The sequence below is a fragment of the Sciurus vulgaris genome (assembly GCF_902686455.1).
Source record: "Sciurus vulgaris genome assembly, chromosome: 1".
In the NCBI taxonomy this organism is placed as follows: Eukaryota; Metazoa; Chordata; class Mammalia; order Rodentia; family Sciuridae; genus Sciurus; species Sciurus vulgaris.
Genome location: NC_136461.1, coordinates 20,383,143 through 20,396,458, shown reverse-complemented (window position 1 = coordinate 20,396,458; position 13,316 = coordinate 20,383,143). Strand labels below are relative to the sequence as shown.

The window sequence follows — 13,316 nt, the reverse complement described above, 5'->3', positions numbered from 1 at the left end:
CACATATTTGCTGAGCACCTCTAATGTGTCAGGTACTGTTCTAGGTATTGGGACACAGCAGTGAGTACAAAGGGGGAAAATATCCCTGACCTCTTTCTAGTATATTAAATGGCATTAAGTTCTATAAAGGAAATAAAGGGAGGAAAGGGAGCTAGGGCGGGCTAAAAGGGAGAGAGAATGTTTAATTATAAAATGGGCAAGCACAAGTACCTCATTAGAAAGATAACATAAAAACAAAGTCTTGAAGTAAACAACACATTCCTCAATTAACTTCCTGTCATCTTCCTAACACTATAATCTTTCAGTTCTGGTAGAGAAGTATTGGTTATCAAATGTGCTACTCAGTTCTCAAATACCTGTGCCTGTTCAATACTGTGGTCAGTAGCCAAATGTGATTATTTACAATTATATAAACTAAAACAAAATACAATTTACAATCATTTCTCATTTGAACTAGCCACATACCTAGTGCTCAGTAGCTATAAATGGCCACTACACTGAAGAGTACAGATACAGAGCATTTGTGTCATTACTGAAAGTTCTATACTTCACATGTCATCAGAATGCAGTCTATTTTTCATGCACCAACACTACTGACAATATACCTTGAAGGAATCTTGACAGTTTAAAAAAAAAAAAAGTTTCCTAGCCTGGAAAATTTAGTAAGATCCTATCGCAAAGTAAAGAATAAAAAGGGGGCTGGGGATATAGCTCAGTTGGTAGAGTGCTTGCCTTGCAAGCAAAGGCCCTCTGTTCAAACCCCAGCACCACAAAAGAAAAAAAAGAAAAAAAAAAAAAAAAAAAAAAAAAGAATAAAAAGGGCTGGGAATGTAGCACATTGGTAGAATGCTTGCCTAGAATCCCTGAGGCCTGGATTCCATCTTCAATACCACAGAGACTCACACACACACATAAATAATTTATTCAATTACAAACTACTGAGCTATTTTAATTCATAAACTTCATATTCTTGATTTACTATAACTTTTTTCAAAGAACACTGTTAAAGTTTCTGAATAATAATAGCAATTTTAAGTCTAAGGAATCAAGCAAGGATGGTTTTATTTCACCTACTGAGAATTATATCCCTTTGTTGTATTGAAAATTAATAACTACCATCTTACTGACTACCCATTTAATAATACTTTCTACTCAAACATTAACTTTTTATAAGAAGAATGAAGATTTTTTTGTAGTTACAATAAGAGATTAAGGCAAGTTACAGAAAATAAAGCTTTATAGCATCACATGATATCTATAAAAACTAAATCTTGAGTAATCTCTATTAAGGAACCAAGAGGTATCAATGATGTGTAGAAACTAACCAGACAGAAATCAAGGAGCTCCCATTGCAGGGTTTTGAAATATGCTGCATGTTTCCTAGTAAAGTGACATTCATTGTTGGTGACTCAGAGAAGACTATTAGCCACTGCCAGTTAAGTCTTCCTTCTCTCTCTTTCATAACTTAGCTGGCTCTCAAATTCACCTTAAGTGAGGGAGAAGGAAATGCAAATATTATCAACACTCAGTCATATATCCAGTAAGAATACAATAAATTTCTGATGATAGTTATAACATCTGTTAAAACTTATTTAGAAATTACTAACAAGAAACTGCCTTAAACAACATTTTTTCCAGTGCATGTACAAAAGAATATAGCCTTCATCCTCTACTAAATAAGAAGTCTGAGTAATGAACACCTGCTGTCACTCTGAGTCAACAGTAATTCCTGTGAAAGAAGTAAGGATGACTATATAAATGGTATTTCTATCAAACTTCCTCCAGTCAGTAAGTCAAGTGCACTTTATTTCTTGTTTTCATGTATCTTTTTATATCATTCCTTTTCCTCAAAACCCTCAATTTTTCACAACTACAGGACTGAGGCACAGTCCTGTAGGTGGGGAGATGTATGTAATTTTTAAAGTTAAAGTTATGTTTTTGACTTTACATACCTTCATTTGTAAATCTTAAAAAAAAAAAAAACAGAGTAAAATACACGAATGTTTTAGGAAAGCAATGCAGTCATGTCAGAGGAAAACATGGACAACTGTGCCTTGCTCACCTGTCTATGCTATAACGACTAGACTAAACCCACTCTGACCTTTCTGAAAAGCTCTATTAGGGCTAGTGAATCTATTAAAAAATGTAGCTGCCTTTCAAGACACAAATTTGGGTGGTTTTTATTTCAGCCAGAAAACCATTTATTTTATTGAAAAAGCCCTACGTTAAACAGGATCCAATTAGCCATTTAAACACCATACCCATATTCTCTTTGTTTCACATCCTAGGCACCAAGAGCTCTCAGAATAGCACCCATTCTAAAATCCAAGAAAAAGCTTACAGCCAGTTTGTTGATTTGTGGGAATGAGAAGGGAAAAAAAAAAAAAAAAAAGCAAAAAGGTTAACAGGCTAAAATAGTTCTTCTGGGACTTAATCACTCAGGGCAAAAGAGTCTTCCATATCTTTAAACAATTCCATCAATTTTCTGGGACTGACAGACTGTGGAACACCATCTTCAAGTTTAACATTCCCCAGTGTGTATTTGGGGCAGTCATAATTTCACACCTTTCTTCAATTTCATATATTTCTAATTATTTTCAGCACTGGTATCACAGGTTATCTAATTGTGGTGCCAGGAATTGAAACCAGGGATGCTTTACCACTAAACCACATCCCCAGCCCTTTATATTTTTTATTTTGAGAAAGGGTCTCACTAAGTTGCTTAGGGCCTCACCGAGTTGCTGAGAGACTGGCCTCAAATTTGCAATCCTCCTGCCTCAGCCTCTTGAGTTGCTGGGATTACAGTTATATGCCTTACCTGGTTTTAAACCTTAGCTTTTTTTCCACCAAATCTTTTGTTAGAGTTGTTCATATGTAACAGAGGAAATGAATTTGTTTAGTGTTGTTTTTTCTTTATGTTCTGATTTTTCTGATAACAGTTTTTACCATTTAGTAAAATGATCAAAAACCAGGAGATAAGAATCAAGGGTAGAAGAAACAGAGACCAGAAATCAGCTCTGAGTGATTAAAAACTGGTAGTGCTACAGTTTAGTTCTTTTAAGTGTTTCTCTTAGGAACTAGAAAAGCAGAACTGTTTCTAAAATCAGTTTTACGAAATTCTAAAAGCAACTATACTTTAGAAAATGTGTTTCTGTAGGCATCTGTGGAAGTAAATTTATAAAAACACATAACCCATAGGTAGCAAGATAATCTCTGTAAAAGTTGTCTTTTTCCCAAACAAAAGGAAGGAAGGAAGGAAGAAAGGCAGGCAGGCAGGCAGGAAGGAAGGAAAGAAGCAAGTTAAGACTTAGAAAAATAAACAAAATTCAACTTTCTATGCATTCCTTTTCCCCATTCTCTATGAATAATAATAATGAACATTAATTAAACAGGCATAATGCCAGGAACTATTCTAAATGTTTTACATATATTATCTAATTCTTACAACAAACCTATGAAAAAGATACCATTTATTATCCCCATTTTATAATAGGGAAACTGAGTCACGTGGGGCTATCTTGTCAAGTTAAATGACAAAGCTACATAATTTGTATCCAAGTCTCCACTCTTTTGCTACACTATAAACCTAGATACACAACAAAAACTCAAGCTCCAGTGTTTCTGCACAGGTTTATTTATATCATCTTTCACACATGTTTATGCTCCTTGAGGCATTTCTATTAGCAATATACTTTCATATTTCATGATAATGTATACCTATATTCTCTAAGGTAGTTAAGAAACCTCTAGTTTTTCCTATTTCCCTGGGTTCACCAAATTCTCTTAGATACAAAACGAAAACAATAAAACAAAAAACTCTCTCTGAAGAAATCACTGAGCCAGGTGCTGGGGTTGTGACTCAGTGGTAGAGCACTTGTCTGGCATGTGTGAGGCACTGAGTTCAATCCTCAGCACCACATATAAATAAATAAATAAATAAATAAATAAATAAATAAATAAATAAATAAATAAATAAATAAATAAATAAAGGTCCATTGACAACTAAAAAAATATTAAAAGAAAATAAAAGAAATCACTGAGCCAGTCGTTGTAATCCCAGCAACTTGGGAGGTTGAGAGAGGAGGATAGCAAAGTCTCAGCAGCAGCTTAGTGAGATCATATCTCGAAAAATAAAAAGAAGTGGGGATGTAGTTCAGTAGTAAAGTACCCCTGAGTTCAATCTCCAGTCAAGAAAAAAGAAACTGCCACAAAGTTGTTCAAAGAACACAGATAAGAAAAGGAAAGCTATGTGCTATACAATCAAGTTTTGTTTTAATAATCTCCTTAAATATAAAACATGCTGAATAACACGGTACTAAAATCTAATATAACTATTTTCATAAAAACACTTCCTTTTGCTTCACATTAATAGTTCCTAACTCTTCTTTGAGAGTTGAAACTGTTATCTCCTCCCCCCTATTTTTGTTGGTGCATTATAGTTGTACATACTGATGGAATTTGTTGTTACGCATTCATGTGAATCTGGATCTTATTCCTTTTTATTCTTCCTTCATGGCAGCTACAGCAGTAAGCCAACAAATATTTATTGAATGAATTAAGTCAGATATTATCCATCAATTCACCATTCACTTTTTAGTTGGGGTTAGGATACTAACTGGCCTTCACTGTAAACAATATTAAACCATCTACTATTGATGCATTATGAGATTATAACCAGAACTAAACAAACACACACCTTTTGTACTGTATTAAGTCAAATTCTTCATCCTAAAAAATATGTCCTTTCAGGTTCAGAGTGAAGATCAGTGATACAGTAAGAGCTTTGCATATGTGAAGCTCTGGGTTCTCCAACATTACAAAACAACAACAACAACAACAAAAAAAAACCCACTAAAAATGTCCTTTCAGGCTGGGACTGTGGCTCAGTGGTGGAGTGCTTGCCTAGCATGAGTGAGGCACTGATTCGACCCTCAGCACCACATATAAATAAGTAAAAGGTCCATCAACAACTGTTTCTCTCTATATATGGATATCTCCTCTTTGGTTCCATTTTTTTTTCTTTTACTATTTATTTATTTATTTATTTATTTATTTTACTAGAAATTGACCCCAGGTGTACTCTACCACTAAGTTTCATCCTTAGCCCTGTTTTTAATTTCTTTTTTTTTTTTTTAATTTTTTTTAGTTGTAGATGGACACGATATCTTTATTTATTTATTTATGTATTTTTATGTGCTGCTGAGGATCGAACCCTGTGGCTCACATGTGCGAGGCAAGTGCTCTACCACTGAGCTATAGCCCCAGTCCCTATTTTTAATTTCTTAATTTTAATTAGTTAACTTGCTTATTTATTTTTACAGTGCTGGGGATAGAACCCAGGGACAGCACATGCTAGGCAAGCACTCCACCTCCTCCCAGTTGTATTCCCAACCCTTTTTATTTTTTATTTTGAAATAGGATTTTGCTAAATTGCTGGGGCTGGCCTTGAACTTGCAATTCTCTTGTCCCAGCCCGCACAGGACTGCACTGCCACACCTGGCTCATTTTTTTCTTTTGCTGACAAACTGCAGGCATAAGAATCCAGTCAGTGAGATTGTTTTGACTGTAGTAATAATTACACTGTAGAACTGGTATAAATATCGACACTAGTTCTACAGTACTCAACATACACCCCGGCGGCTGGGATACAGCTAGTGGTAGAGCACTTGCTTGCACAAGTCCCTGAGTTTGATCCCCAGCACCACAGGGAGGGGAAAAAAAAAAGGACAGAATAAACAAGGACAATTTGTTTACTCTTAATTTTTCCAATTTATATTTTAATCACTTTGTTAAATATCAAAAGCAATTATAGATTCACTATTATTAAATATAAAAAGTAAATTTAGAAATAAATGGCATTGATCATTTTTCTCATTACTTGATACAATGCATTTATTTATAGCAAATTTATAGTTTTATCATATAAATTATGTACTTCTTGTTAAGATCACTCCTAGGTATTTTAGAATTTTGGTTATTATTGTAAATGACTTTTAACCCTATAGTTCTTCTATATATAACTTATATGCTTATATATATTACACATTTTAAAGATTCATTTCAACTTTTTATATTTAGTTTGCATTTTCTGAACTTTTTTTAATTGATTATCTGAGTATTTTTCTGAAGACACGATAATGTCTCTCAACAAATACAATTTGTTTATTATTGGAAACCTACCTCTACTTAGTGTTGGCCTTACTGCACTGTCTAGGACTCCTAAAATAATGTTGAAAAAGGGTAAGAGTGGACATTTCTTCAGTATTTCATTGATAAATACTGTGATGTCTATTAATCTCAGAGTACTATTCTTGATCATATTAAAATATGTAAGCAATGTATAAAAAATGGATTAGATATACATTAATATCATGAGTTGTCACTGAAGGGCAGTGGTCAAGAAAGCTTTATCTAGTGTAACTCTACATCATATACAAATGAGAAGATATACTCCATTTATATACGATGTGTTAAAATGCAGTCTACTGTCATGTGTAACTAATTAAAACAAATAATAAATAAATAGATGGATAGATAAATAAGAAAGCTTTATCTAGCAAGTTTTACTTCATAAAATGTGCCTGGATGTTATTTATTTTTAAACTGATTCGATTTAAATGTGTTATTATTTAAATATTTAAGAATAAAAATTAATTATCCAATTCCTAGTGAAATTAAAACACTTAACCGGAATAGTTAAATTTTATCCAAAAAATGTATCATCTACAAAGATGAGCATATCATTTTCCTACTAATTTTTGACACATTAATATAATAATGTACTGTTATTTATAGATTTTTTTTTCAAATACTATCCTCAGATACTGAGAAATTGTCTTGGTTGTATTCCTTCAATATATTTACAGATTTGATATACCAAATGAGAGGAAAAAGCAGTTATAACTCTGTATGTTAAAAACATAACTAGGCTGAACATGGTGGTGCACGTATGTAATCCTAGCCATTCAGGAGGCTGAGGCAGGAGGGCAGCCTGGGCAACTTTGTGAAAGCTTGTCTCAAAATAAAACACATAAAAGCTGGAAATATAGCTTAGTAGTATATGCTTGCCCAGTATGTGTGGGGCTCTGGGATCTATTTCCAGTAGCAGTGCAAAAAATGTTATCAATAGTTATTACTGTATAGAAATACCAAGTGTGATTTAAAAGTTTCTTTTTTAATGCCATGTTGTCTAATTTTTTTCTGGAATGAATATGTATTGCTTCTTTTATCAGGAAAAATAATGATGATTGTTGGATTTAATCTTCAAGTACTTTACACAGATTTTTCACTACTTTATTCATTAGGTGAGACAATTCAAATTTATTTTTACACTACCTTTGTTGGTTTTCAGTTATCAAGATTTAACTTTACCAAACGGATGATGTAACTTTCTATCTTCTTCTCTGCTATACCATGGTTGATAAAGCTTTAACACTATCTGCTCCTTCAATATGAATTAAATTGCCGATAAAACCAACAAGGGCTTAAGCACATTTGAATATTAGTTTGTTTACATTGGATTTTTACTTTTTGAGTCACTTCAGTAAATTATATTTTCCTAAAAAATTACTCTCTTTGTCAGGAATTCAAAAGTGAAAAGATAATTAAGTGGACAAAGGAGAACCTTTTAAATTTCATATCATATTCAAAAGAAAACAAAAAAGAACCACTGACCTAAATGTAAAATCTAAAACACACATCTTGAAGAAAAAAAAATAAAGGAGAATTTAAGAAATGTGAACTATAAAAGAAAAGGAAAAAAAAAAAAAAAAAAAGATTAAACTCAATTTCAATAAATACCAAACTTATGCTAGTAAGAAAACAAAAGGCAAGTTACAGGCTGGGAGGAAATATTTGCATAACATAAAGTACTGCCTACACAGGGTGTAAGGGCTCGGTATGCAGAAATAAATCAGATGGAAACCAAATTACACATGTAGTCACCCTGTCACATTTGCTATGATTTTCTAGGAGTATGTAGAGTCAGAAGTGGTTACAAGAGGATACAGGAGGTAGCCTAGACTGTCATCATTTCTATCTTTCCAAGTTTCCATTACTACTACAAAGGCTCATCATTATCTACTGATAGAAGAAATACAACATGACATTGGGGCAATTTAGGGAGACCCTGTCTCAAAGTAAAATAAACAAAAAGAGCTGGGGATGTAGCTCAATGGTAAAGCACTCTGGGTTCAAACCTCATTGCCTCCACCCCAAACAAACAACAAAAATGCTATGTTAAATTTCTAATCAAAACTATAGGAAATATTGAAACTAGCATCACTTTTTTTTAAACTAGCATCATTTTTGGCCTCATTTAATTTCTGAGGAATTTATCTCCTACACCCAAAGGATCTCAGAACTAATTAAGTTTATATTTTGTCCTTCATTCTTTAAGAGGAGGGAGGGAAAGACTCTTATTGACATAGTTTGAATTTCAAGTGGTAACAGCCTAACAGCACAAAAAATTTTCACATAAACTCTGAAGTGCATTGGCCTTGAGAATGTTTCTTTTTTTAAAAAAATTTAAATGAAAATTTCTTCCCATGTGTTTCATTGATGTATTATAGTTGTACATGAGCATCGTTCCTTTAACAAATGCTCTTGAGTAGCTAGGAAAATAAAAAAATCTCTGTAACCTAATAATTACTTATAAATTCAATAGAGAGTAATTAGCTTAGTAAATAATAGATTCTATTTATTACCTTAACAAATGGCTTCTCATATTTCCTAAATGATACAATTTTTAAAAATAAGGAAATCAAAATATTACTTTATAAGCCTATTCCCAGAATACTGTGCATATTAATTAAACTTTTCCAATTAGCTTTAAATTCAAAATGCACAATAATAATCTATATCTCATTATTTAATTATTTCACCAAACATGTACCCCAAAAATATTTGTCAACAAATTGTATCCATATCTGCACAGGGAGGGTTACGTAGAAACTTCATGAGATTGGTGAGATGATGTAAAACATTTGGGGAAGGCTATTAGTAGTTAGATCCTTCCCCAATCCAAAAATCTTTAGAAGTAACTCACAATTCAACACTTTTTAACTTATCATATATCAGGGTTTCAGTCTCTTTTTCTCTGAGATGCTGTGAGGAGACTGGCTATTAACTCATGAAAAGTTGAAAAGGGAGAAAGAAAGTAGAAGCAGGAATTAGCCTTTTTTAAATGTAGTAGGGGTGAAGCAACATAGTAGCACAAATAGTACACACATCCTCCATCATGGACTAGCATTTACATACAGTGTTTTACATGTATCTTTTTTTTTTTTTTTTTTTTTTTTTTTTTGTACCAGGGATTGAACCCAGAGCTGTTTAAACACTGAATCAAATCCCCAGGCCTTTTTCTTCGTTTTTCTTTCTCTCTCTCTCTCTTTCTTCTTCTTCTTCTTCTTCTTCTTTTTTTTTTTTTTTCTTTTTGAGACAGGGTCTTGCTAAGTTGCTTAGGGTCTGGCTAAGTTGTTGAGGTTGGCTCTGTACTTATGCTCCTCCTGCCTCCACCTCACTGGTCCCTGAGATTACATATGTGCTCCACCGTACCCAGTATACTTTTATCCTTTAAATGGCAGGGTACATCAAAGTAGGTTAACAAGCAATACTTTCATTTTGTTATTTCTAATTCCCTTTAAAAGAAAATGGAAGAGAAAGGACCTGAAATACTGAGAATCAATGTAAAAACTGCTATATTAATCTAACATTACCTTCCCTACTCCATGACCTTGGATGTCTGTCCAAATGAACCCTGGCAGAAATGTGGAGGTTTATTTTCTGAAAGGGATAAAACAAATGGTCTCTGGATTGGTAGACACAAAAGGCAGCTGATGATGGGAACATAGTACTAAAAACAAGGCAATTAAGTGTGCATATGCATAATTAATGCTGAAAGCAGTAATCTCTTTAGCCAGTCTTCTTTACCTCTCACCATACCAAACAGTGATGGGAAGGCAGCTCCTTAGTCCCTGATGCTGCTATGGGAATGTTCTTCAACAATAAGGCCACTCATCCTACAATGAGGCCCATGTATTTAAAGTTTCTAACTGGCTATTTAGTCCTCCACTCTAAATTATGAGAAGACAGTCAGTTACTACTAGACATCAGAGAAAGACCCTAACATAAAAGAAACTGAGACAAAAATAAAAACAACTTTAGAGGAAAAAAAAGGGGGGGGAGGGGCAGTATTAGAAACTTGATGAAATTAGTCAAATGAGAAAGAAAATCTGCTGAAACAATGAAAAATACTATGTAAAGAAACAGAGAATTAAGAACTCCTGGAGGCTGAGAATGTAGCTCAGTGGTATAGTTCTTGACTACCATGGGTAACACCTTGGGTTAGAGACCCAGCACCTCCAAATACAAAAACAAACAATAAAAAAAGACTAAGGCTTCCTGCATATTAAAAAAACATAATAGTAAGGAAAAAAATCAAAATATCAAAAAAACCTAGTAGAAGATAAAATTGAATAAAATTAGGAGGAGAGCTAAAAGAAAGAGATAAACATTAGAGAGCTTTCCAGGACATCCAACATCAAGAAACTACTAGAAAAGTCAGATGTGGTAGTATGCACCTCTAGTACCAACACTGTGGGAGCTTAGGCAGGAAGATCACTTGAGCCCAGGAGTTTGAGACCAGCCTGAGCAATATAGTATGACCTTGTCTCTTCCACCCTTCCCCTCCAAAAAGGAAATCGCGAACATCAAGGAACACATGAGCCGGGTGCAGTGGTGCATGCCTATAATCCCAGTGGCTCAGGAGGCTGAGGCAAAAGGATCTCAAGTTCAAAGCTACCCTCAGCAATGGTGAGGTACTACACAACTCAATGAGACTCTCTGTCTCTAAATAAAACACAAAACAGGGCTGGGGTGTGGCTCAGTGGTTGAGTGCCCCTGAGTTCAATCCCTGATACCAAAAAACAAACAAACAAACAAACAAACAAAAAAACTAAGAACAAGTTGGGTACAGTGGTGCATTCCTATAATCCCAAAAACCCAAGAGGCTGAGGCAGGAGGACAGATTCAAGGTCAGCCTGGGTAATTCAGTGAGATCCTGTCTCAAAATGAAATGAAAGGCTGGGGGTAAAACTCAGTTGCAGAGCACTTGCTAGTATGTTTGAGGCCCTGGGTTTGGTCCCCAGTACTATAAAAGAAAAGGAAAAACAAGCAAAAACAATGTCCAGGCGAGTGTGCCACTCAGCTCGTTTTACCTAAATGCTGATAAATTTCTTCTCAACATACCTGGCTGAGTGATGAGTCATTCCACCCCATAAAAGTGGGGCTGGGGTTTGGCTCAGTGGTAGATCACTTGCCTAGCATGTGTGAGGCACTGCGTTTAATTCTCAGCACCACATATAAATAAATAAATAAAATAAAGATCTAACAACATCTTTAAAAAAAAAAAAAAAGTGGAGTTGTTTCTGTTTTTTGGTATGGCACTGGGGATTGAACCCAGGGGTGCTCTACCACTGAACACAACCTCAGCTCCTTTTATTTTGAGACAAAGTCTTGCTAACATTGCCAACGCTGGCCTCAAACCTGGAACCCTCTTGCTTCAGCCTTCTAAGTCACTGGGATTCTGTGCCATGCCCAGCACAGAAGTGTTCTTTAACTAACTCCTGACAGTTATAGGTAGGTTGTGGTCAATTTAGGAGAAATCACAGAAGTACTCCTCCCTTTGACTATATTTCTGCCTAACACCCAAGACATGGCTTACAATCAAAGTCCGAACAATACAATTTCCAAGACTTAGTTTTGATTTTGCCCATAACTTTCACAGAAAGGACTCTGTGAATTAGAAAACTGAGAAATGTATGGCTCATTGATCCTGAGGAATCCCTAGGATCTTTCAGGGGTTTAGAGGTAAAATTAAATATGTAAGAATACCCAAAACTTCATGCATGGTAGGACATGACTATAATCCTGAGGCAGGAGGATCCCAAGTTTGAGGCCAGTCTGGGCAGTTTAGCAACTCTGTCTCAAATTTTTTAAAAAAGGGCTGGGAATATAGCTGAGTGGTAGAATGCTATTGGGTTCAATCCCTAGTACAGTAAAAACAAACACACAAAAACAAACAAGAACACTTAAAACTTTCAGTGACATGTGACTTAATGACAGTAGTATGTTCTGAGAAATGTACCATCAGGCAACACTGTGCAAACATCACAGGGTGAATTTACACTAACTGAGACAGCTGCGACATTACTAGGCAATATAATCTGGGACCATCACTGTATGTTTGGTTAATCATTGAATAAAAGGTCCTTATGCTGTGCATGACTATATTTGCCTTTTTCTTTTTTTTTTTTTTTTTAACTTTTTAGTAGTAGATGGACACAATACCTTTATTTATTTTTTTTTAATTTTTATGTGGTGCTGAGGATTGAACCCAGTGCCTCACACGTGTTAGGCAAGTGCTCTACCACTGAGCCACAGCCCCAGCACCTATTTGTCTTTGTTAATACATTGACACTTGCACCAAAATGCAGCAGGAATCACTATATTTTTCACCACTACACAATTAGGGTTAAAACTATAGCTAATCTTAACAGTGTCCTTGATGAAGCCATAAAAAGAGTTAGTTTTAATAAATCTCAACCTTTCTGTACATGTCTTATTATTATGTGTGATGAAACAGGGAGTATGTATAAAGCACACTTGTATACTTGTGCAAGCTGGTTATCACCAAGAAAAGTACTTGTGTGATCAAGTTGCAAACTGAGTCAGTCAGTTTTCTTCATGAAATACCATTTATTCATTCACACAGGCGTTGGACATTTTCTCAAAGTAAGCCTGTAACTAACAAAGAAAACTGACATTATGGGCTGGGGTTGTGGCTCAGTGATGGAGTGCTTGTCTAGCATGGGTGAGGCACTGAATTCGACCCTCAGCACCACATAAAAATAAATAAATAAAATAAAAGATATTGTGTCCATCAAAACCTAAAAAAATATTTTTAAAAAGCTGACATTATTTGTTGCCAGTGATATATGTAATTCAAACTTTCAAATATAAATCTGAATTTTGGAAATTTTATATCTAGAGTGAGTTTTATAGCTTCCCAAATTCAGAGACTTTTTTGATGAGAACAACAGTGATATTAACAAATGTGATTTTTAAATATTTTACAATGAAATGAATAAGCATCTGTTCATGTCTGTCCCTTTGGAATTTGATGAGTAAAATTTTTTCACTACTTTCATTTTCAGAATACTACAAATAATTCTTTCTTTATGTATCTACATAATTGTTAGCAATCTTGATTGTAACAAAATTCTCAATCCATCTTATTGGGACTTGGTCTTCTTAAA

General features: G+C 34.4%; 1 protein-coding gene across 7 annotated transcripts in view; it reads right to left on the bottom strand.

Moving 5' to 3' along the window:
- The window catches only part of PHACTR4 (phosphatase and actin regulator 4), a gene marked incomplete at its 3' end in the record, with an annotated part of 91,566 nt that overhangs the window by 46,538 nt on the left and 31,712 nt on the right, over positions 1 to 13,316 (bottom strand). The window contains exon 1 of one of the 7 annotated variants that reach the window (XM_079114556.1): positions 9,047 to 9,071. The exons of the other annotated variants lie outside the window; for them this stretch is intronic. Of the gene's footprint in view, positions 1 to 9,046; positions 9,072 to 13,316 lie in introns of those variants that run through there. 7 annotated transcript variants of the gene reach the window in all.